Here is a 22,522-nt window from a genome sequence, read left to right as displayed (position 1 = left end):
GCACTGCTAAGCACTGGAATCCTAGTACAAAAGCAAGGAGCTTACAATCTTTAAAAATGGAATGAAATCCAGGAACTAGTCAACTATCACCCAGCAGGCTATTTCCCTAGTACTCAGTGAGGTGGCCATGAGAAGCAGTAAGGAAAGATTCTGTAACCAGTAACCAGTAACCAGTAACATTCAGTGTCAGTCATGTTAACACAGTTCCTATAGTTATATGGCATAAGGAGCTCTGACCTGTGCCCTCAATGGGAAGGAAGGACAATTTCTAACCTTAAGTGGTAACTTCCTGGACTAAATGCTTAAACTGTGTCTTGGATTTAGAGCCAGATGGGAACCTAAGGGTCATTTGTGCAATTCCCTCATTTTACAGCTGAGGAAACTGAGGTCTTAGAGAAGTAATGTGGCTTGGCCAAGGTCAGGTATCATCGATGTGTCAAACACATGGCCCACACTGCCACTTATTTATACACGTGTGTGTGTCAGAAAACCACGGAATTGGAGAGTTGGAAAGGACTTCATCAGTCATCTAATCCCAACCAATAAGCGAAAGAAATCTTCATTACAACATGCCAACAAGTAGTCGTTCTTCCTGTGCTTGAAGACCAAGGAAGCTTTTCTTCCCTCTTAACGCAGGTCAAGATCACATTAGCTCTTTTGGCATCACATTGCTACTCTTGTTGAACTTGCAATCCAGTTAGACTCCCAGATCTTTTTCAGAACATCTCCTGTCTACCCATAACTCTCCAGTTTTATGGGGTTTTTTGTAACCAGGTGCAAGATTTTGTGTTTATACTTCTCCAAGGTAGTGAGGGGCAGAGCCAGAATTCAGACTCAGATCCTCATCTCTAAATCCAGCATTCTTTTCTCTACCTTTTTCTCTGCCTTCCACTTTCCACCTCTTTGGCCACTAAAATTAGGAGCTACATAACAGGTCAAAAAGCACAGAAGATGGAGTCCCAGCCCTTAAGTTAACAAAAGAGGACACTGAGGCCTAGAGAGAATTATGTGAGCTGCTCAAGGGGATGAAGGAGCTGAGCTAAAGTCGGAGGCCAGGTCATCTTATGGCACAACTCTGGAGTCAGAGAAGCTGGGTTTAAATCCTACCTTTGATGCTGTGATCCAGGGTGGTGATGAGTCGTTTCAGTCACGTCCAATTTTTAATGACCCCATTTGGAGTTTTCTTGGCAAAGATATTGGAGTGGTTTGCCATTTCCTTCTCCAGCTCATTTAACAGATAAGGAAACTGAGGCAAACAGGGTTAAATGACTTGCCCGCGGTCACACAGCTAGTTAGTATCTGAGGCCGGATTTGAACTTGGGTCTTCCCGACTCCAGGGAGAGTACTCTATCCACTGTGCCACCTAGCTGCCCATGTAACATTGGGCAAGTCACTTAATCTGCATGAGCCTCTGTAAAATGAAGGAGTTGAACCACATAACCCTTGAGGTCTCTTCTCATTCTAAATCTACAATCCTCTAAGCTTCAAATAGGCTGTCCTTTCCTTTATACCAGAAGAGAGAAGACTGGGATCTTGGGCATCTGCAGCCTGGATAACCAGGCCTGGAATCATCGAATTAAATCGAGGAGTTGAGAGGGAAGAGGATTTAGAACGGAATGTCGGGCAGCAGAGCTCCTTCCCCGAGTCGGGGCCAGGCTGGGCCGTCCAATCTGCCCTTCTTCATATGGGTCAGGCCAGAGGCACAGGTGGTTGGTTGCCCAGTGTAAATAGTTCCCAGGGGCAATAATAACCTCACACCTCCTAGCACTCATTCTCATCAGACTTGAAAGCAGAAAGAGGTCATGGGAGAAGTAAACAGTCTAGATGTTCTTTTTGAATTAGGGAGAAATGTATAGGTCACCCCAAGGACAGAGACCAGCTGGAACAATGGCAGTCACAGGCAGATGTCTCCCCACCCCCAGAGGAAGAAGGGAGGCTCAGAAGCAGCTCCCAGGGCCAGGTCTGGAGGAAAAGGACAAATCTCAATCTTGGTGTTGGTGTCTCTAAGCGCCATCTTGACTTCTGAGTGCCAAATCTTGCAGTCAGCTCTCAGAAGGAGAGAGGAAGGAAGACAAAGAAAAGAAAGAAAAAGAGGAAGAGGGGAGGTTCAGAAACAGCTCCCAGGGCCATGTCTGAAGGAAAAGGACAAATCTCAATCATGGTGTTGATGTCTCTAAGCACCATCTTGACTTCTGAGCTCCAAAGCCTGCAGTCATCTGTCAGTTATCCATTGAGACCTAGTCACAGATCATAGGATCCTGGATCTGGAATTTTGAATTCTTTCTCTCCTTCGCTCCTCCCCCTTCTCCACCCATTGAGAAGGCAAAAAAAAAAAATCACTAATATATATATATAGTGTTGCAAAACAAATTCCCACATTAGCCATGGGAAAGAAGGGAGGGATGGAAGGAGAAAAGAAGGAAGGAAAGAAGGAAAGGAGGGAGGAAAAGATGAAGAAGGAAAGACAAAAGAAAAAGGAAGGAAGGAAAAACAAAGGAAAGAAAAAGAGGACAAAAAGGAGGGAAAGAAGGAGAGAGGAAAAGAAGAAAGAAGGAAAGACAAAAAGGAAGGAAAGCAGGAAGGAAGACAAAAAAGGAAGGGAGGGAGAGAAAGATGAAGAAGGGGGAAAGATGAGGGAAGAAGTAAAGACAAAAGAAAGGAAGGGAGGCAGAAAGGAAAAAGGAAAGACAAAAAAGAAGAAAAAAAGAAAGAATGAATGAAAAAAGGAAGGAAGGAAGAGAAAAGATAAGAAGCTCTCTACCTGGAGGTGGGTAGCATGTTTCATCATGAGTCCTTTGGAATTGTTTCAACCCCTCATTTTACCATGAGAAATTCCAGGCCAGGATTGGTATACAGTGACTCACCCAAGATCACCAAAGTGTTCAAATGACAGTTGGGATTTGAACCCAAGCCCTCTCCAAAGTCTGCCCTTAGGCCACAACAGGGAGCTGCCTCCTTTTTTGACTTCTCACCCCTCCCCCATCCCCCAGCCTGGTCTGAGCCCTGATGAGAGAGGACGACCCTCAGCGCACCTGGGTATTGCCAGGTCAGCTCCACTTGTGCACACAGGACATTCCAAAGCCAAGGCCTGGCATATTTGGGGAAGCTCCGAGTCTCCTCTCCCTGCCACCATCAGGGAGCACCAGGGAGCAGGTGGAGCCTCGACTGACTCACAGAAATGTCACTGCCCGTTTTCCCCAGAAGAAGCACAGAGAAGGAGGACGGCAGAGCGAAGGCTATCAGCGCCCCAGGCCGGCCGGCTGGGACCCTGCATTCCCCCAAGACAGCAAACAGCCTGGCCTGGTGCCTGCCCATACCCGAGCAGCACAGGGCTCTCAGAAGGTCTGGGGCCATTAAACAGCAGACCTCCAGGCAGGTCTTAGGGTCTGCAAAGCATTTTGTACACCGTGTCTGAGAACAAAACCTTGGATCAAAGAGCCAGAGTCAGAGGTACTTCAGATGCCGTCTGGTCTGACCCTCTCATTTTACAGACTCGTGTGTGTCAAAGGTGCGATTCTCGTCCAGGTTTTCCTGACTTAGTATAGTGATCTAACCACTACACCATGTTGCATTGTTTTGTTGTTCAGTCATTTTCAGTTGTATCCAACTCTGCAAGACCCATTTTTGGAGGTTTTTGGGCAGACGCTGGAGTGTTTTGCCATTTCCTTCTCCAGCTAATTTTAGGAAACTAAGGCAGGAAAAGATTAAGTGACTTGCCCAGGGTCACACGGCTAGTGTCTGAGGCTTCCTGCCTCCTGGCCTGGTGCTCTAACCACTGCACCACCTAGCTGCTGAAACTTGAACCATCTTTGGCCAGTTCCTCCAGACTTCCCTTTTATAACATCATTCTCCCAGTGACTCCATTAAAACATCTAGTACTGTCCTTAAATCATCCCTCTGGGCCGCCCTTTTCTTTTTACCAATGAGGCAACAATAATAGCGTTTGTACAGTGCTTTACAATACTTGTATGTCATCCCACTGGATCCTAGTAACGTGCCTGTAAAGTAGGTGTTATTGTCCCCCTTTTACAGGTGATGAAACCAAGGCTTGAGAGAAGGTAAATGCCTTGCTCAGGGTCACGCTGATAATCAGTGTCTAAGGCAGAATCTGAACCGTTACACACCCATTACCCCTGCACAATAGCCCTCCTTCCTCCCCAATCTCTGCCCGATGAAATCTTACCCATTATTTATCATACAGCATAGATGCCACCCTCCCCACCTCCCAAAGTCTTCCTTGATCTCTGCCCGACAGAAATACTCACTCCCAGTTTGGAGAACAGCTAGTGTAGATCAGTTAGACTCCACCACAGAGTAAATGAAGGGGAGTGATGGGAAATGGGTCTGAGAAGGTGGTAGGAAGTAGGATTGTGAAGGGCTTTTAATCCCAAAGAGACAAGTGTGGACTGAATCCTAGAGGCATAAGGAGTCACTGGAACTTTTTTAAGCAGGGGAATTACTTGGCCAGATTTTGTACTAGAGTTGTGAGTCCTGTCTCATTCCGCTACCAAAATGTCCCATCTCAAGGGGGAGGACTAGTCTTCTTTGTCTTTTTATCTTCCACGATGCTTTTGCTGAATCATCAATCAATGAGCATTTAAGCTCTTACTATGCGTCAGGCACTATTCTAAATACCAGGTATACAAAAGAAAAAACAAAAATAGTCCCTGTCCTCAAGGAGCTCACATCCTAATGGGTGAGACAACTTGTATGTGAGTGGATATGGAGAGAGACAAAGATGGAAACAGAATAGATGAAAAATAACTTTAGAGGGAAAGGTACTAGCAACTTGGAAGACAGGAGACAAGCTAAGAACAGGGGCCTCTAAAAGAAATGACAGCATGCATTTGTACAAATGGACCCAGCCCCAACATAGTATATCATCATGATCCAACTAGAAAAGTCCTTTGACAAGGACTGGTCTTCCAAGGGCCCCCAACAAGAGCTCCATCTTGTCTTCTCCAATTCCCCCCATCTCATAGCACTCAGATGTCTTACCTGCTATCTCCTTCACCCGTGTCTAGCATGTAGAGGTGGCCCTTCTCCTTGCCAAAACAAACTCCTCTATCTGCACAAGTAGTCCCATTCCTTTCCTGTCTGCCATGATGAAGTGGCCTTACTCCTTGCCAAGGTTAACCTCTACCTGTTCAAGGGATTCCATTTCATCCTGTCATCCCCGACTCTTTCGTTTCTTTTTAATCTCTCCCTCTCTACTGGCTCCTTCTTTACTGCCTACAAACATGCCCATGTCTCTCTGATCCTGAAAAAACCCTCACTTGGTCCTTCCATTCCTGCTATCATCCTACATCTTTTCTGCCCTTTATTTTTTTTTTATAATTTTTTTATTTTTTTATTTTTAACGTGTGTTTTTAAAACTTTGGGTTACAAATTTTCTCCCTTCCTCCCTCCCCACCCACCCTCATTGAAAAGGCAAACAACTCGATACAGGTTATACATGTGTAGTCATGCAAAACACTTCCACAGTAGACATGCTGTGAAAAACTAAGTATATTTCCCTTCATCCTATCCTACCCCCCATTTATTTTATTCTCTCTTTTGACCCTGTCCCTCCTCAGAAGTGTTTGCTTCTGATTATCCCCTTCCCCAATCTGCCCTCCCCTCTCTTGTCCCTTTCCCCCTTTATTTTCCTGTAGCATAAGATAGATTTCCATACCCCATTGTGTACGTTATTCCCTCCTTAAGCCAAATCCTATGAGAATAAGATTCATTCATTCCCTCTCACCTTCCCCCTTTTCCCCTCCACTGTAAAAATGTTTTCTTGTCTGTTTCATGTGAGATATTTTACCTCATTCTACTTCTCCCTTTCTCCTTCTCCCAGTATAATCCTCTTTCACCCCTTAATTTTATTTTCCAGATATCACTCCTTCATCTTCAACTCACCCTGTGCCATCTATCTATCTATCTATCTATCTATCTATCTATCTATCTATCTATCTATCTATCTATCTATCTATCCATACATACATACATATAATTTTTTCCCTCCCACTACCCTAATACTGACAAAGGACTCATGAGTTACAAATATCATCTTTCCATGCAGGAATGTAAACAGTTCAACCTTAGTAAGTCTCTTATGATTTCTCTTTCCTGTTTACCTCTTCCATGTTTCACTTGAGTCTTGTATTTGAAGGTCAAATTTTCTATTCAGCTCTGGTCTTTTCCACAGGAATGCTTGAAAGTCCCCTGTTTCATTGAATGACCATTTTTTACCCTGAAGGATTATTCTCAGTTTTGCTGGGTAGGTGATTCTAGGTTGTAGTCCTAACTCCTTTGCCCTCTGGAATATCATACTCCATGCCCTCCGGACCCTTAATGGAGAAGCTGCTAAATCTTGTGTTATCCTGATTGTGTTTCCACAGTACTTGAATTGTTTCCTTCTGGCTACTTGCAATATCTTCTCCTTGACCTGGGAATTCTGGAATTTGGCTACAACATTCCTAGGAGTTTTCCTTTGGGGATCTCTTTCAGGAGGTGATTGATGGATTCTTTCAATTTCTATTTTGCCCTCTGGTTCTAAAATATCAAGGCAGTTTTCCTTGATAATTTCTTGAAAGATGATGTCTAGGCTCTTTTTTTGATCATGGCTTTCAGGTAGTCCAATAATTTTTAAGTTCTCTCTTCTGGATCTATTTTCTAGGTCAATTGTTTTTCCAATGAGATATGTCACATTGTCTTCTATATTTTCATTCCTTTGGATTAGTGTTACTGTGCCTTGATTTCTCAAATTGTCCCTAGTTTCCAATTTCTCCATTCTAATTTTTAAGGAAGTATTTTCTTCAGTAATCTTTTGGACTTCCTTTTCCATTTGGCCAATTTTGCTTTTTAGGGCATTCTTCTCCTCGTTGGCTTTTTGGACCTCTTTTGCCATTTGGGTTAGGTTATTTTTTAAGGTGTTATTTTCTTCAGTATTTTTTGGGTCTCCTTTTTCTGCCCTTTATAACTAAATTCAGAAAGGCCATCTACAAAAGGCGCCTTCACTTTCTCCCCTCTCACTGTCTTCTTATCCCCTTACAATCTGTCTTCTGACCTTATTATTCCACTGACCCTGTTTTCTCCGGAGTCGCTAATGATCTCTTCATTGACAAATCCAGTGGCCTGTTCTCAATTCTCATCCTTCTTGACCTCTCTGCAGCCTTTGGTGCTGTGGAACACCTTCTTGCTTCTCTCTCTCCTGGTTCTTCTCCTACCTATCTGACCGTTCCTGTCTCATTTGCTGAATCTTCATCCAGGTCATGCCCACTCACTGTGGGTTCCTCCCAAGATTCTGCCCTGGGCCCTCTTTTCTTCTCCCTCCATACTCTTTTGCTTGGTGATCTCATGAATTCATTCAATTATCATTTATATGCTAATTATTCCCAGATCTATATATCTGGCCCTAAGTCTCCTGAGTTCTAGTCTAACTACTGGATATGTCAAATTGGATGTCCCATAAACATCTCAAGCTCAAAAAAGCCAGAAATCCTCTTTTCCCGCAAACTCTCCTGTCTTCCAAACTTCTCTATTCTTTCTGAGGACATCAACATCTTCTCACTCACCCCAGCTCATGCTCTGTGTCATCCTTGACTCCTCACTTACACTCATGCCCCATATCTAATCTGTTAGCAAATTTTATTGGGTTCTTTTTAATCCTGACAACGTTCTTCATCCCCTTATCTCCATTTATACAGTCACTACCCTAGTGCCAGCTTTCATTACCTCTATTTCAATAGCCTCCTCATTGGTTTCCATGGCGCAAAGTCTCTGCCCACACCAGCTGCCAAATCAATTCTCCCTGTCACTTCCAGATTCAATATGAAATCTTCTGTTTGACATTTAAAATTTTTCACAACCTGGCCCCTTCCTCCCTTTTCAGTCTTCTTATACATTATTCTACTCTATGTGTTACCCAAAGATCTGATGACATTGGCCTCTGTGCTATTCCTCTCATGAAACCCTACATCTCTTCACTTAATGCCTTTTCTTTGGCTGTCCCTCATGCCTGAAACTCTCTCCCTCCTCACCTCTACCTCCTGGATTTCCTGGATTCCTTCGATACCCAGCCCAAATCCCACCTTCTGCAAGAAGCCTTTCCCAGCTCCCTGTCCCCTGCAAGTCACACTCCACATATCTTGTATGTGCAGTTATTTGCATGTTGTTTCCATCATTAGACTGTGAGCTTATTTTTGCCTCTATTTGTATTCCTAGCCCTTAGCACAATACTTGGCACATAGCAGGTGCTTAATAAATACTTCTTCATTGACTCACTTTCCATAGCTTGAGAGCAACTGGGTTCAAATATCACTTCTGATACTTTGTACCTGTGTGATTGCAAGCAAATAACTTAGTTCCCCTGGGCCTCAGTTTCCTCATCTGTAAAATGAAGGAATTGGGGGAGGTGGCTTCTGAGGAGCTTTCTACCCTTAGATCTATGATCCCAGGAATCCTGTTTATCTGAAGGGCCATTAGGACAGAGGGACTAGCCTTGTTCTGCTTGGGTTCAGAGGGCAAAACTAGGAGTAATAAGGGAATGCTACATAGACGTACATTTAGATTAGATGTCAGGGGGAAAAATCTTAATGATTAGAGCCATCCACAAGTGGGATGGGCTGTGTGGGAAAGTAGTGAGTTCCCCATCCGTGGAGGTCTTCAAGGAGAGACTAAACGACCACTTGTTGGGGATATAATAGTGTGGATTTTCTTTTGACGTCAACGTCTTCTTGGACTCAACATGGACATCTTGGACTGTGTGGTCACTGAAGTTCCTTCCAAGCGTCCAAGTCTGTGACTTTGTATCTGTGTGTTTCGGGGCTGAGGAGCAGAAGCCATGTGGTGTGAGTGGTGGGTGCTGAGGCTGTCAGCTCCTTAGTACCCCTGCTAAACATGGAGAGGAATTTGAGTACTACACTCTTTCAAAGGACACGTCTGTAGAGCAAGATCTATGCTTGGGGGACATTGTATGTAGCAGCAGTGGACAGAGCGCTGGGCCTAGAGTCAGGAAGGCCTGAGTTCAAACCTGGCCTCACACACTTACCAGTTGTGTGACCCTGGGCAAGTCATTTCACCTCTGTTTACCTCAGTTTCCTCATCTGTAAAATGAGGATAATAATAGCATCTACATCCCAGGGTTGCTGCAAAGTTCCAATGAGATAACAATTTTAAAGTGCTTGGCACAATGCCTGGCACATTGTGTTATATAAATGCTAGCTATCATCATCATCACCTAGTGTAGGTGGAGCACACCCTTCCCTCTGACAAGACCATAGCCTGGGGAAGGAGGATGGGAAGGAGGATGTTCCTTGGCATGCCTTGGGAAATACTGAGTCTGGAACAGGCTTGAAGAGGTCCAGAGGAACAGTGAGCCAAGGAGATGCAAAAATCTATGTGTATGTATGTGTGTGTGTGTGTGTGTGTGTGTGTGTGTGTGTGTGTGTGTGTGTGTATTTAAATTTTGATTTGCTTCTGTGTACATGTCTTTGCAATGGAAACTCCTGCAAGGCAAGAATAGTTCTCGTTTTTCTATTTGTAACTCCCGTGCCTGGAACATAGTAGACACTTAATAAATGCTCCTTGAATAAAGGAAGGAAGGAAGGAAAGAAGGAAGGAAGGAAAGGGCTAGATGACCTCAAAGAACTTTCCAGCTCAAACCTAGGACCGTCTGGAGGCAGAGCCTCATCCAGAATCCTAAAGGAGAAAGAAGGCCGGCATTCAATTAGGGCGACACTTAGGAGGGCGCTCATGCTGAAGGGGGGTGGGTAGGAAGGTCCCTCTCTGGCCCCTCCCACGCTAGGGGCCCCAGGAAGCCCCCCACCCTCGGGGCTGCAGGAGGCAACAGCCAGAGGAGGAGTGGGGCTTCATAACTCTTTTTGATTGGCATTTTAATGAGGGCACGAGGGGCTGACCCCCTGCCAGGGGGCCAGTTCATGCCCCGTTTATCTCACAGTCCGGGGAAGACTAAAACAACAGCCCAGCCTGCGCGGCAGGGCCGAGGAGCCTCCTCCCACCGTGATGGATTGAGGGGCTGCCGAAGGTTGGCAGCTAAAGTGTGTTGTAACAGGATCGGTCTGTCAGCACGAGACAAAGGCTTCGCCGGCCTCGCTGGCCGCCCTTGGCTGCTGCCAGCCCGCCGCCACTCGCCAAAGCTCCGGCCTCCAGCATGACGAACAGCTACAGGGGGCTGGGACTGGGGCTGGGGGGGACAGATGGGGCGCAAGGAGGTGAGGCCAAAGGACTGGGCAGCGGGGATGAGAGGGAGGGCTCCCCAGCCCAACTCTGGTGAAGGCCAGATGCCCAGAGAGGCAGAGAGCCACAGTTCGAGAACCTGTGATCATCGGCCGTGATTCCTTCGCACCTATTCCTTGGTTGACTTTGAGCAGTGTTGGTGAAGAGGAAAGAAACCTGGATTTGGAGTCTGCAGCCTGGGGCTCAAATCCCGCAGCTTGACCATTTAACTACCCATGTAACCTTGGACAAATTGGTCAACCTTCCGGGCCTCAGTTTCCTCATCTGTAAAGTGAAAGCATTGACCAAATGACCTCTAACGTCTCTTCCAGCTCTAAAACCTATGATCGAATGATTATCAAGAATGGGCACTGACATTTTTATAGCTCTTTAAAGTTGGCAAAGCACTTTAAATATATCACTTCATCTGGGCCTCCCAACTGCCCTGGAGGGAAGATACTACAGTAATTAATCCCATTTAACAGATGAGGCAAACTGAGGCTCAGAGGGGTGAAAGTGACTTGCCCAGGACCCCAAGGAGGGAGTCTTGGAGGAAGAATTTGTATCCAAAACCCCCTTTCTCTGCCACACCCATAACTTATTAGAATAGCAAGGCCCAGCACGGCAGAGCCCCTCCACACAGATATTGGTAGAAAAAGTGCTGGATTTAGAGTCTGACGACCTGGGTTTAACTCCCAATGAAGCTACTTGCTTCATGTATGACTGAGGAATGCTATCTAACCTCAATGGGCCTAAGTTTCCTCTCCTGTAAAATGAGCAGGAAGAGAGCAGAGAGCTCAATGATCCCTTGTGACTCTTCCGTCTCTACATTTATGCACAGCACCTAGTGCATAGTAGGCACTTAATAAATGCTTGCTGGATTGAATGATCTAAACTTTGACACATAATCCAGGAGACTTCTGCAAACAGTAGGCACTTAATAAATGCTGGATTGGATGCTCTTTACTGAAGTGAAGGCAGCAAGTATCTTGCACACAGTAGGCACTTAATAAATGCTTGTTGAATGGAAGGATCTAAATTTTGCAGCGTCCGCAATAGACCTCTACAAACAGTAGACGTTTGATTTTAATTAATGGGACTCTGCACACAGTAGGGCGTATAGTTTGCTACATTGTGGAGGTCTCAGTTTCCTCTGCAAAGAGTCACCTGACTTTCTCTTTCACTTGCAGATGGAAGCAAGAACCCTGATGTTGTAAGTCTGGGAAAGGTGTAGCCCTGGTGGACTCTGGCTTCTAATAGAAAAGGCCAGACTCCTTTTTCTCATGCTCTTCAGCTCATTAAATACCAACTTCAAATTGTCTTCGAAGACAATTTAGGTGTGGACTCGTTACTAGGATCTCCCCCAAAGCCCGTATTCTGCTTAATTTCCAGGGACAGATGGATGTTCTTCTAGGACTGAGGACACTAGAGCTCTGAGCAAAGCACCATGGGAGTGGAAAGGGAACTGGGTGTCCAGTCTGATTGCTGAGCTTGGCTGCTCACTAGCTACGTGACTTTGGCCAAGTGTCTATCCTTCTCTGGGCCTTAGTTATGGCTAAATTCAGGAATAGTCAATAAATGGATCTGTACCTACTGGGACATAGGAATACAAATATAAGACAATGAGATAATTCCTGCCCTCAAGGAGCCTACATTCTAATGGAGGTAACAGCATGTATTTGTGTGTGAGGGTGGGTTGATCAACATTTACTCTACAAGGCACTTCTTAGAGCATCTTATCACTTTAAGGAGAGAAAGAGTGACCTGGTTAGATAAATATTAATTAGCCAAACCTCCCCCTTACATAAGTACATACAGGATCCATGCAAAATGAGCAGAACTAGATAATGTCAAAGGTCTCTAATCTAATCTTAAATCTGTGATTTAGGCTGATGATTCTAAGGAGGAGACCAGGATCCAAAGAGTCCTCTGATTGGCTCCAGTGTGAAAGAAGTTCAGAATTCAAAGCCCAAAAGCCCCATATCCAGTGCTTTCTGCCCCCTGGCCCCCACTCCCTGAGGATGATTCAGGGTATCTATCTGAAGGGGGCTGGAGGGGGGAGGATTTCCCTGGGACTGAATCACCTTCCCCCAAGAATAGAAGTATTCTCCAGGGGCAGGGAGCAAGGAAGGGGAGAGGGCTGAGAAAGCTGCATGTAAAATCAATCATTCTGCTCTAGGAGGTGCAGGAAGGAACTGGCCTCCCTGAGCTGTGTCTGGAGGGCAAAGGACTCCAAGGAAGGGAAGGAATGAGTCCAAGCTCCAAGGCGATTTAACCTCTTAATGAACTCCGTTCATGGGTGGGGGGGAGAGAGGCCTAGGAAGGTCAGAGAAAGTATCAGGGCTAGGAACAGAGCCCCAAGAGTCCAGCTGGCCTTCAGAACCTGACATACCCTTTGAAATGTTTTTCCAGGATGGGGGAATAGGTTATACCAAGCCACTGAACCCTCTTGAGGCAGTGTGATATGAAGGAAAGAGCCCTAGATTTGGAATTGAGGGAGCTTGGTTCAAATAGACACTACCTGTATAACTTTAGACAAGTCACTTCATTTCTTGTAGCCTCAGTTTCTTCTTCCATAAATTGAGGGGGTTGAACTAGATCCCTTCTAAAGTCAATCAGTCGATAAGTATTTATTGTTCAGTACTTTCAGTTGTGTTTAACTCTTCATGATTCCATTTGGGGTTTTCTTGGCAAAGATCCTGGAGTGCTTTGCCATTTCCTTCCCCAGCTCATTTGACAGATGAGGAAACTGAGGCAAACAGGGTGAAGTGACACAGCTAGTAAGTATTTGGGGTCAGATTTGAATTCAGGTCTTCCTGACTCTGCTGCCCTAAGTTTTATTAAGCACCAACTGTGTGCTAGACACTGTTTTGACGAGGACAAAGAATGAAACAATTCCTAATCCCAAGGAGCTTACATCCTAATGGGAGGGACAACAAAGATGTTTAAGATATATATGGTGTAAATATAAAGTTAATAAACCCAAATAAATATAGTTAAATATGAGGCAGTTGGTGAAAAAGGTCACTAGCAGTTGGGGAAATCAATGAAAGTTTCCTGTAGAAAATGGTGTGTTAGTGCATCTTAAAGGAAGAGAAGGACCCTATGAGGCAAAGGTGAGTGGGGATGGCATTGAAGGCATCAGGGAAGGCCAATGCAAAGTCTCGGAGAGGGGAGATAGAGCGTCATTTGTGAGGAACACAAGGATAGTTGGGCTGGATTGCTAAGTGTAGGAGGGTGAGTAATATCCAATGAGGATGGAAAGGCAGGTTGGGGTTTGGTTGTAAGGGGATTCAGAAGGTCCCTTCCAGCTCCAAATCCTGTTCTCTTACTAATCCCTCTTGCCTTCTCTTTGCAGGTTCCCATTAAGGATGCAATCTGGGGCCAGGTACCAGGTCTTTCCAAGGAATTAGGGCATAGTGCTAGACTTTGGGGTGAGAAGACCTGGGTTCCAATCCCTGCTCTACCACTGAAGATCCAATGAGATAGATGGTCCTCTGTGTGCCCCTGGGCACAGTATGGATCAGTAAGCATGTCCTAAGCACTTTCCATAAGCCAGGCACTGGGCGGGACACTAGGGATACAAAGCAGAAATGCAGCAACCCCACCCCTCAAAGAGGAGTTTCCATTCTACTGGGAGCCAGCTAGGAGGCATGGAGGGCCAGGTGCTTCATGTGGTTAAGAAAGAGTTCAAATTCTCCCCTGACACTTACTCATTGTAAGATTGTAGGCTGGTCTTTTTACCTCTCTCATCCTCAATTTCCTCATCTGTAAAATAAACTCACAGAGTTAGTGTGAGGCTCAAATGAGATAGGATATGTAAAGTGTTTAGAGCCTGTAAAGTGCAAAAGAAATGCTATTATTATTGTGGGGGGGAATCAATCAATCAACATTTTCAAAGTGCCTACTATGTGTTTTGGTTTCCTCATCTATAAAATGAAGGAGCTGGGGTCTCTTCCAGTTCTAAGGTCCTTTAATCCTTTAACCCAGAGCTTTAGTTCGGTGAATGGAACACATAGCCGATGGTAGACAATCTAGTTTGGGACAAAGGCCCCTTAGATTATGAAGATTTTGAGTGAGGAGCTTGGACAGCTGCAGAGGTGATGTGGTGTTAATGAAAGACACATGAGATAAGAGTCAGGAGCTGGGTTCAGGTCCTCTCCAAGCCTTACTTTTCTCATCTTTAAAATGGGAGCAATGATATACCATCTACCTCACAGGGCTATTGCAAGGAAAGCACCAGTACCTGGGCACACAGTAGTCACTTAATAAACTCTTGCTGACGTTGACCTGACTTGACATAATGTGTTGTAGAAATGTGAGCTCTCATTTACAGTCTAACAAAGATCACTAGATTTGGAATGAAAGGACCAGGATTTGAACCTTCATCTGCCACTTAGAACCTGTGTGCACTTTGGTAAGGCGGAGTGTTCTCTTGATCTGTTTCTTTACCTGTAAATTGAGGAGGCTGTCAGGAAGACCTGAGTTCAAGGCTCAGATGCTCCCTATGTGACTGGTCACGTCACTCAACCTCAATGATCTCTAAGACCCCTTCAGCTCTAACTCTATGATAGATGATTTTTGCCAAAGTCAACCCCAATATATCCTCTACAAGAGATCCCATCTCTTCTCATCTTCTCTAATAGATTGCAACCTCAGTCATATTGCCCCTCCCTCTAATCTTCAACCCTTCTCCCGGTTCCTTCCCCACTGCTTTCAAATACATGCAAATCTTCTCCATCCTCAAAAATCTTCATTAGCATGGTGAAAGAGTTTATGATCAACCAAGAAGCTCACAGAAGGGAAAATGGACAATCTTGATGACATACAATTAGAAAGTTTTTGCACAAATAAACAATGCAGTTAAAAAGGGAAAGGAAACAGATAACTGGAGGAAAATAATCTCTGTGGCCAATTTCTCTGGTAAAGGTCTAATTTCCAATTCAATTCAAATTTATAAGAGCAAGAGCCATTCTTCAACTGATAAACCATCAAAAGATATAAACAGGTAATTTTCAAAGGAAGAAATCCAAGTAATTAATAGCCAAATGAAAAAAATGCTCCAAATCCCTAGTAATTAGAGAAATGCAACTCACTCTTAGGTGTTGTCTTTTCCCATTGGAATGCAAGCTCCTTGAGGCCAGATACTGTCTTTCTTTTTGCTTGTATTTGTATCTCCAGTGCTTAGCAGTGTTCAGCATACAGTTGGTACTTAATAAATACTTGTTTCCTTTCTTCCTTCTGTGTATATATATATATATATATATATATATATACAATCTATTTTTTTTAATGTACTTGCTGTCTGACCCATTCAAAGATAAGTTCCTTGTGAGTGCAGATTAATTTTTTGTACTTGTATTTTCAGCATTTGGCACATGGCAGATGCTTAATCAGTGCTTTTTGAGTAATTGATTGAATGATTGTTGTTGTCAGAGGTCTCTACTCAAGTTCACTGGCACAATCTTAAATGCCAGGAAGCATCAATGGACTCCAATTGGAAGTCTCCTAAAAAGTTTTATTGATGCCTTTGGTTTTTTGCAATAGTTCTTTCCTCCCATCAGCCTCCTCTAGCCCTCACTGAACCATCATTTGGATACAGAAATACAGTTAAGCAAAACACCCTAACACAGCAACCTCCTCTAATAACATATTCAACACTTCACATTCATAGTCCTCCATCTCTCTCCCCATAGGAAGGAAATATGTTTCATTTTATCTTCTGCGCCAAGATTATTAATTAAACCCAATTATCCTGAGTTTGGCTGCCTCTTACTGTTATTTTCATTTGCATTTTTCTAATCATTATGTCTAAATTTTTCCTTAGTCTACTTGCTTCCCTCTGAATCAGTTGAAATATCTTTTTGTGTTTCTTTGAGTTACCATTTCTTATGCTGCACAAAAATATCTCATTCCATCCCCATAATTTGTTCAGCTGGCCCCCAGTTGATGAGCATCTACTTTGTTTCCAGGTTAATTTGATACCCAAAGAGGGCTATGCCAATACATAGAATGCAGGACCTTTTCCTCTGTCATTAATCACCCTAAGGTACAAGCCCAGTAGTAAAACTGCTGGGCCAAAGGGTAAGAAGAATCTAGTGGCTTTTCTTATATAATTCCAAATTATTTTCCAGGACATTCACAGCTCCACACACAAAGTGTTAGTGTCTTCTTATAGGTGTCTTATTTTTGGTAGCAGCAACTTTGCCCAAGCCATGGTAGATGCCAACTCTGATCTATTGAGTTCAAGGTGTCAAACCTATATTCACAAGGCCCAAGGGATGATTTCATTTTTATCTTTTTTTGTGCTCTAGATTTCTGCCCTAGACTCTAGAACTGGGTCTGCTTATGGACCACATATGGTTCCCTAAAATCTGAGCGAACAAAGAGTCTTATCACCTAAGGTTCCTGTTCAAGTGAGGGGAAAACTGTGCCCTGGAGAGAGACGATACCACTTTTCTGATCAATACCTGTCCTTGGCCATAAGGAAGAATTAAACAAGACTGTAGCTGAGTCTGGGTATCACCTCCCCACCATTAGATGACCATTTTCATGAATTACATATTCAATAGTATTTATTTAAACCTTGGAGATCAAGGGATTCAATACATAGATGTGAGCAACTTCATATGAGAAAAGGGTTTCTCCAATTTATTGAATAAATAAAAGTTGATAAACTAAGCTGGGGGCTCGGAGCTTAGTTGTTTAAAAGATACTGAAACTTTAGTAATGGATGAGGGAATATCCACACATACCCCCTGAGTTCATACCCCCAAGAGTTCAAGATGATAATATTAAATATGAGTCAGCTCTAGTGTGACCTACAGTTTAGGCTGGTCATTGACACCCCTCCCCTCCCTTATAGCTCTGCTTCCCAAAATTTGATTGATCACAGCAGCTTCTGACTTTCTGTGCTTCATTATTGAGAATAGGGAGCCATTGAGAGGGAAAGCAGTGAGACATGCTGAGAGAGGGAGAGAATGAGAGGAATAGAGATAGAGACAGAGAGAAAGAGGAAGAGGGGGAGAAAGAAGAAGAAAGGAGAGAGAAGAGGAGGAAAAAAGAGAGAGGGAGGGAGAAAGAGAAAGGGAGAGAGAGAGAGAGGAAAAAGAGAAGAAAGGAAAGAGAAGAGGAGGAAAAGAGAGAGAAGAAAAGAGAGAGAGGAAGAGGGAAAGAAAGGAGGAGGGAAAAAGAGAAAGGGAGAGAGAGGAAAAAGAGAAGAAAGGAAAGAGAGGAAGAGGAGGAAAAGAGAGAGAAGAAAGGAGAGAGAGAGGAGGAGGAGGGAAAGAGAGAGGGGAGAAGGGAAAGGAGGAGAGAAGAGAGAGGTGGGGAGAGAGAGAAAGAGAGAGAGAGAAACAAGAAGAGAAGAGAGGGGAGAGAGAGAGAGAGAGAGAGAGAGAGAGAGAGAGAGAGAGAGAGAGAGAGAGAGAGAGAGACTTGCTCATGGATTGTACTGCTCCTCGGATGGAGGAATCCAGCTCTGTATTCTGGAGTTGTTAGCCCAGAACTTTCTCTAGGAAAAATCATGGATGTCTAGTCTAGGGATAGAGTAGGTGTTAAGTGAATGTAAAGGATAGTAGGCATAGAGTGCAGTAAATAATAATGATAATAATAATAATAATAATATCATCACCTCCCATGAATGTGGCATTTCAGGCTTGCTATTTTTATCAAAGGTTCTCAACTTTTTTTCTTTTGCTCCCTGCACAGGCAGACTCTTGCTCATTCATGAGGAATCATGGTAAGTTTCACACAATTAGCAGGAGACTTGAGCAAGGGCACGTCTAGATTCCACACAATTCCCTGCATGCCCAGTGTCACTAGAGGCCCATGAGCCACTGACTACCCTTTGAATGCCGCTGCTTTCTATACATCAATTCCTTTAATCTTCACAAAAACTTAATGAGGTAGGAAGGGTGTGTATTGGTAATCTTATTTTGCAAATGAGAAAACAGAGGTTCAGAGAGTTCCAGTGACTTGACAAGGTCACACAGCTGGGAATGGTCACAGGTGGGATTCGAACTTGGATCTTCCCTAAGTCCAAATCCAGTGTTCTTTCCACTATCCCACAATGCCTCTGCTAGTGAATAAAAAGAAATAAAACAGAGGCTTTGTTTCACAGGCTAAAACATAGATCTAGAGAGAGAAGGAATCCCAGGGACTATCCCCATCCAATGGGGGAGTCCGACCTCCTCATTAAATGAGGAAACTGAGGGTGAGGGACTGTAAGTGACTGGCCCAAGTTCATATAGATTGTATGGCTCAGAGAGGGGAATTGAAACAAAACCTCTGACCCCAGAGTCAGAGTTTTTTCTACTGTTCCATTTTCCATTCCCTTTAGGGTTTGAGAGCAGCTGCCATCACCTCCTACAGGAAGCCTTCCCTGATTCCACACTGGTAGAGCTTCCCCCTCTTCGAAATAACTTTGTGTTAGCTTTATGCATATTATATGTTGATCCATGTACACCCATGTTGTGTCCTGCCTAGAGAATGGAAACTCTTCAAGGAAAAGAATTGTTTCATTTTTGCCTTTGTGTACGTAGGCACTTGATAATGCTTGTTGGATTGAAATTAAGTCTGGGGACATTTTTGCAATTTGCTGTATGCCTCCCTGAGGCACTCAGTCCCCTCTTCCTGGCCTGACTCTGATTTTCCCGGTCCCTGCCCCCATCCTCTCTGCACCTACCTCCTTTGGGTGCTGGGGTGTGAGAAGATGCAGAGGCACGGTGACAGCTAAGAAAGGTGACAGTCACTGAATGGGTGGGAACAGACTCCACCTGAGAGCAGGGTGAGAATCAGGTTAGCTGGGTGAAAAGTTCACAGAGAGGGGAGCTGTCTGTTTCCCTCGCTTAATTTATCCGCTATTTGGCTAACCTTGCTCTGAACCCAGACCCCAAGACCCCTTTCCTCTCTCCCCCCAGCCCCCCCACTGGGCTCTTGTGCAGGACCACCAAACCTCCTCTCTTCCTATCCCAGAGGCCCAGCAGGTTGAGAGATGGGAGGGGGGAGAGCTGATGGGGCACCTCACTCCGTCCCCGAAGGCAGAGGGCTCAGCTTCTCTCAAAGGGCACTTATGTCCTAAACTGTGTGTCCTTAGTAACCCAAATAACACCCACTGACTGCAAGGCTGAGCCCCAGAGCATCAGACACCAGAGAAATGCTCAAAGGACGCCCCACCTGGCCCTCCTTCCCCAAATACACAACTGCTCCAGGAGCCAGTGACCCCTCCTTTGGGTCCCATTCATCATCTGCTCCTCCGGCAAAAGCCGGACACATGGGAAGACACAGGAGGGAAAACAGTCTGTCTGCCTTCCCCTAGGTTGGGGCTGTACATTCCCTGGTCTTTCTGAGTTCACTCCCCACTGTCTTCCTCTTTTTCCCATGCTTTGCTTTGGAGGGAGATTAGGGCAATGAGAAGTGAAAGGAAGAGGCGGAAGTGGGAAAGGAAGACGAGAGAGGGAAGGTGATGTAGACTGAGTTTCTAGTTGGCAGCCTGGTTCGTACATACGACCGTCGATTTTGAGCTGGAAGAAATTCTTAAAGGCCATCCCAGAACAAGCCCTTTATTTTTACAGATGGGGAAACTAAGGGCAGAGAGGCCACAAGACTTACCCGTAGCTAGTAACTGTCCGAGTGGGACCCGACTCTCAGCCTAGCACTTGGAGATGTTACACAACACTGGACAAATAATTTCACTTCCTTAGTTTGCTCATGTTTAAAAGAAAGGAGTTGGAGTACTTGTATGACACAAGGATGAACTCGTACGAAGTATGTACAAAGCCAAGGGCTGCAGGCTGCAGGTATGAAGTTGAAAATCAGGCAGTCCTTGCCCTCCCTCTGCGAGTTTCCAGTCTCCTCAGGGTCCATGCAATATGTGACCCAATTCAATAAAGATTTGTTATCCACTTACAATGTGCCAGGCACTCTGCTAAGTGCTAAGGATACAATTGATAATAAGACAGTGCCTGCCTTCAATCAGCTAACGATCTTAAGAAACAAAGGGGGGAAATTCAAAGAAAAGAAGGGAAATCCAAAATCCTCTGAACCCTTCAAAAAGGTCCTCTTGCAGGGATATAGTATGCATTCAGAGAAGGGAAATGACTAGGAACCATTGCCCAGGAGGCATGTGATGCTAGAAATCCTTGAAAATAAATTGAGATCTCTAGTTGCTAAGGGTTCTAGAGACAGGGAAATTTGGTTTGAATCTAAAATTTATCACTGAGTTCCTGTCCTTTTTTTTTCTTTCCCATGTTGAGTTTGGAGGTAAATTCCCTCCCTCTCTTTTTTGACAGATTGACTAGATTGGTATGTAGGCAGAGAGTGCTGGTAAATGTTTAACAACCAGATCTCCATAGGGAACCCCAAAAAATGTACATAAGATTCCCCTTTAAGTTTAATCTGCATTTGTAACTTCTTTTCCACGACTTTCTCAAGTCTAGAAATTTAACAAAACAATATGTCAAAGCCTAATTTGTAACATAAACTGATTCCTGAAGTGTAAATGCTTAGACTGAAAATTTAACAATTGGCTTTGGAGAGCCAGTTTGAGCTGGCTCCAGAACACCACCTAACTCACACTCACCCAAATGAGTTGGATCCTCAGAGTGTGGCTACTACATCTCCCCTCAGGTTTCTAGGGCTAATGCTAGGGGCTGGGGCTACCTTTCTAATGCTCAAAAGCCTCCAGCAGTGTGCTTCCCGCTATGATTGTCGGTTGATGTCAGTCAACCAAACTAAGTTAGTTTTTAGTGGTATGGTAAGCATTGTTGGTACAAAAAAATCCAACACACACACACACACACACACACCTTAAAGGATCCTCTTGCAGAGGGGGGAAAGATATTGACCCTGAGGTCAAGGACAAAGGCTCTGACCCCCACCTTATCCCCAATCAAATCTTTTTGGGGGATTGTGATGGAACACTTCTCTCCTCTCCTCTCCTCTCCTCTCCTCTCCTTTCCTCTCCTCTCCTCTCTTCTCTTCTCTTCTCTTCTCTTCCAGATTCTGAACTAGGTCTCTGTTTGTTTCCATAGTCCCTCACCCAACTAGAACAGATTCCCTGTACAACATCACAACAGCTTTAAGCACTTTTCCACACTTGGTATAAAGTCTTTGATTGATTGAGATGTGTTCATACCTGACAAATGTATCAGGGCTAAAGGGGAATCTGTGTGATTTTCACCCCATCCTTACATGGAGATATAGTAGAGAAAGTTCATGTCATTTTTTAGTGACATCTATCATGCTATTCTTGTGGAAAAGATGGAGAGATATGTTAGAATTCAGTGGTTCCCTCTTAACAGTTTATAAACCTAGTAGGGGCATGAAACAGTCCGAGGGGTTTATACTAGAAATTATTTCATGACTCCTTAAGCAGTAACTCATTACACAGTAGTATGTTCAATTACTCTAGAAGTTTACAATACATTTTTTTGGTTGAAAGGGGTCCATGTAACAAAAATCCTTGGAAACCACTGGGCTATGTGATAGATAGGTTTGGAATTGGTTTACTGGCTGTGCCCAGAGAATAATTATTAATGGACCAATGCCAAATTGGAAGGTCATCTCTAATATAGTGCTCCATGGATCAAACCTCGGTCTTTTGCTGCTTAATATTTTTATAAATGACTTGTATAAAGGTACAGAAGGCGTGCTTATTAAAATCACTTATGAGAGACACAAAGCTAGAATCTAATACACTGATGACAGGATTCAGAAAGAGCATAATAGGCTAGGGCACTGGAGTGAATTTCATAAGATGGAATTTAATGGGGATAAATGTTAAATCTTATATGGGTTCACAAAATCAACTTTGTGAGTACAAGATGGAGGAGACACGGCTAGATAACAATTCACCTGAAAAAGATCTGGGGGTTTTAGTACACTTTTCCAACTTTGAGATTCTATGAAATACAAAAGCAATCTATATGGGAAGGGAAGGGTCACTAAGATAATTATAGAATTTCTCAGTGGGATTTCAAAGGCTTTCTAGTCTGACTAATGCCCCCAAATGATTTACTATTACGAACACCTCTCTGGCCCCAATTTCTTTTTCTGTAAAATGAAAGGTTTGGATTAGAATATCTCTAAGGTCCTTCTTAGATTTCAAGGTCTTTTCACACATATATTAATACATATACACATTATTTTGGAAACTATAGGGTTTGGATTAGAGATGGCACTAGAAACAGAAAGAAAAAGTATATGGGAAGAAAGGGTTATTAACAGTGTCAAAAGCTGCAGAAAAGACTGAAAAGGGGACAGTGGATTTAGCCATCAAGAGGTAATTGATAATGTTGGA

The sequence above is a fragment of the Vombatus ursinus genome, unplaced genomic scaffold (assembly GCF_900497805.2).
Source record: "Vombatus ursinus unplaced genomic scaffold, bare-nosed wombat genome assembly UNPS02014932.1, whole genome shotgun sequence".
Taxonomy (NCBI): domain Eukaryota; kingdom Metazoa; phylum Chordata; class Mammalia; order Diprotodontia; family Vombatidae; genus Vombatus; species Vombatus ursinus.
Note: the sequence above shows the minus strand (reverse complement) of the source record.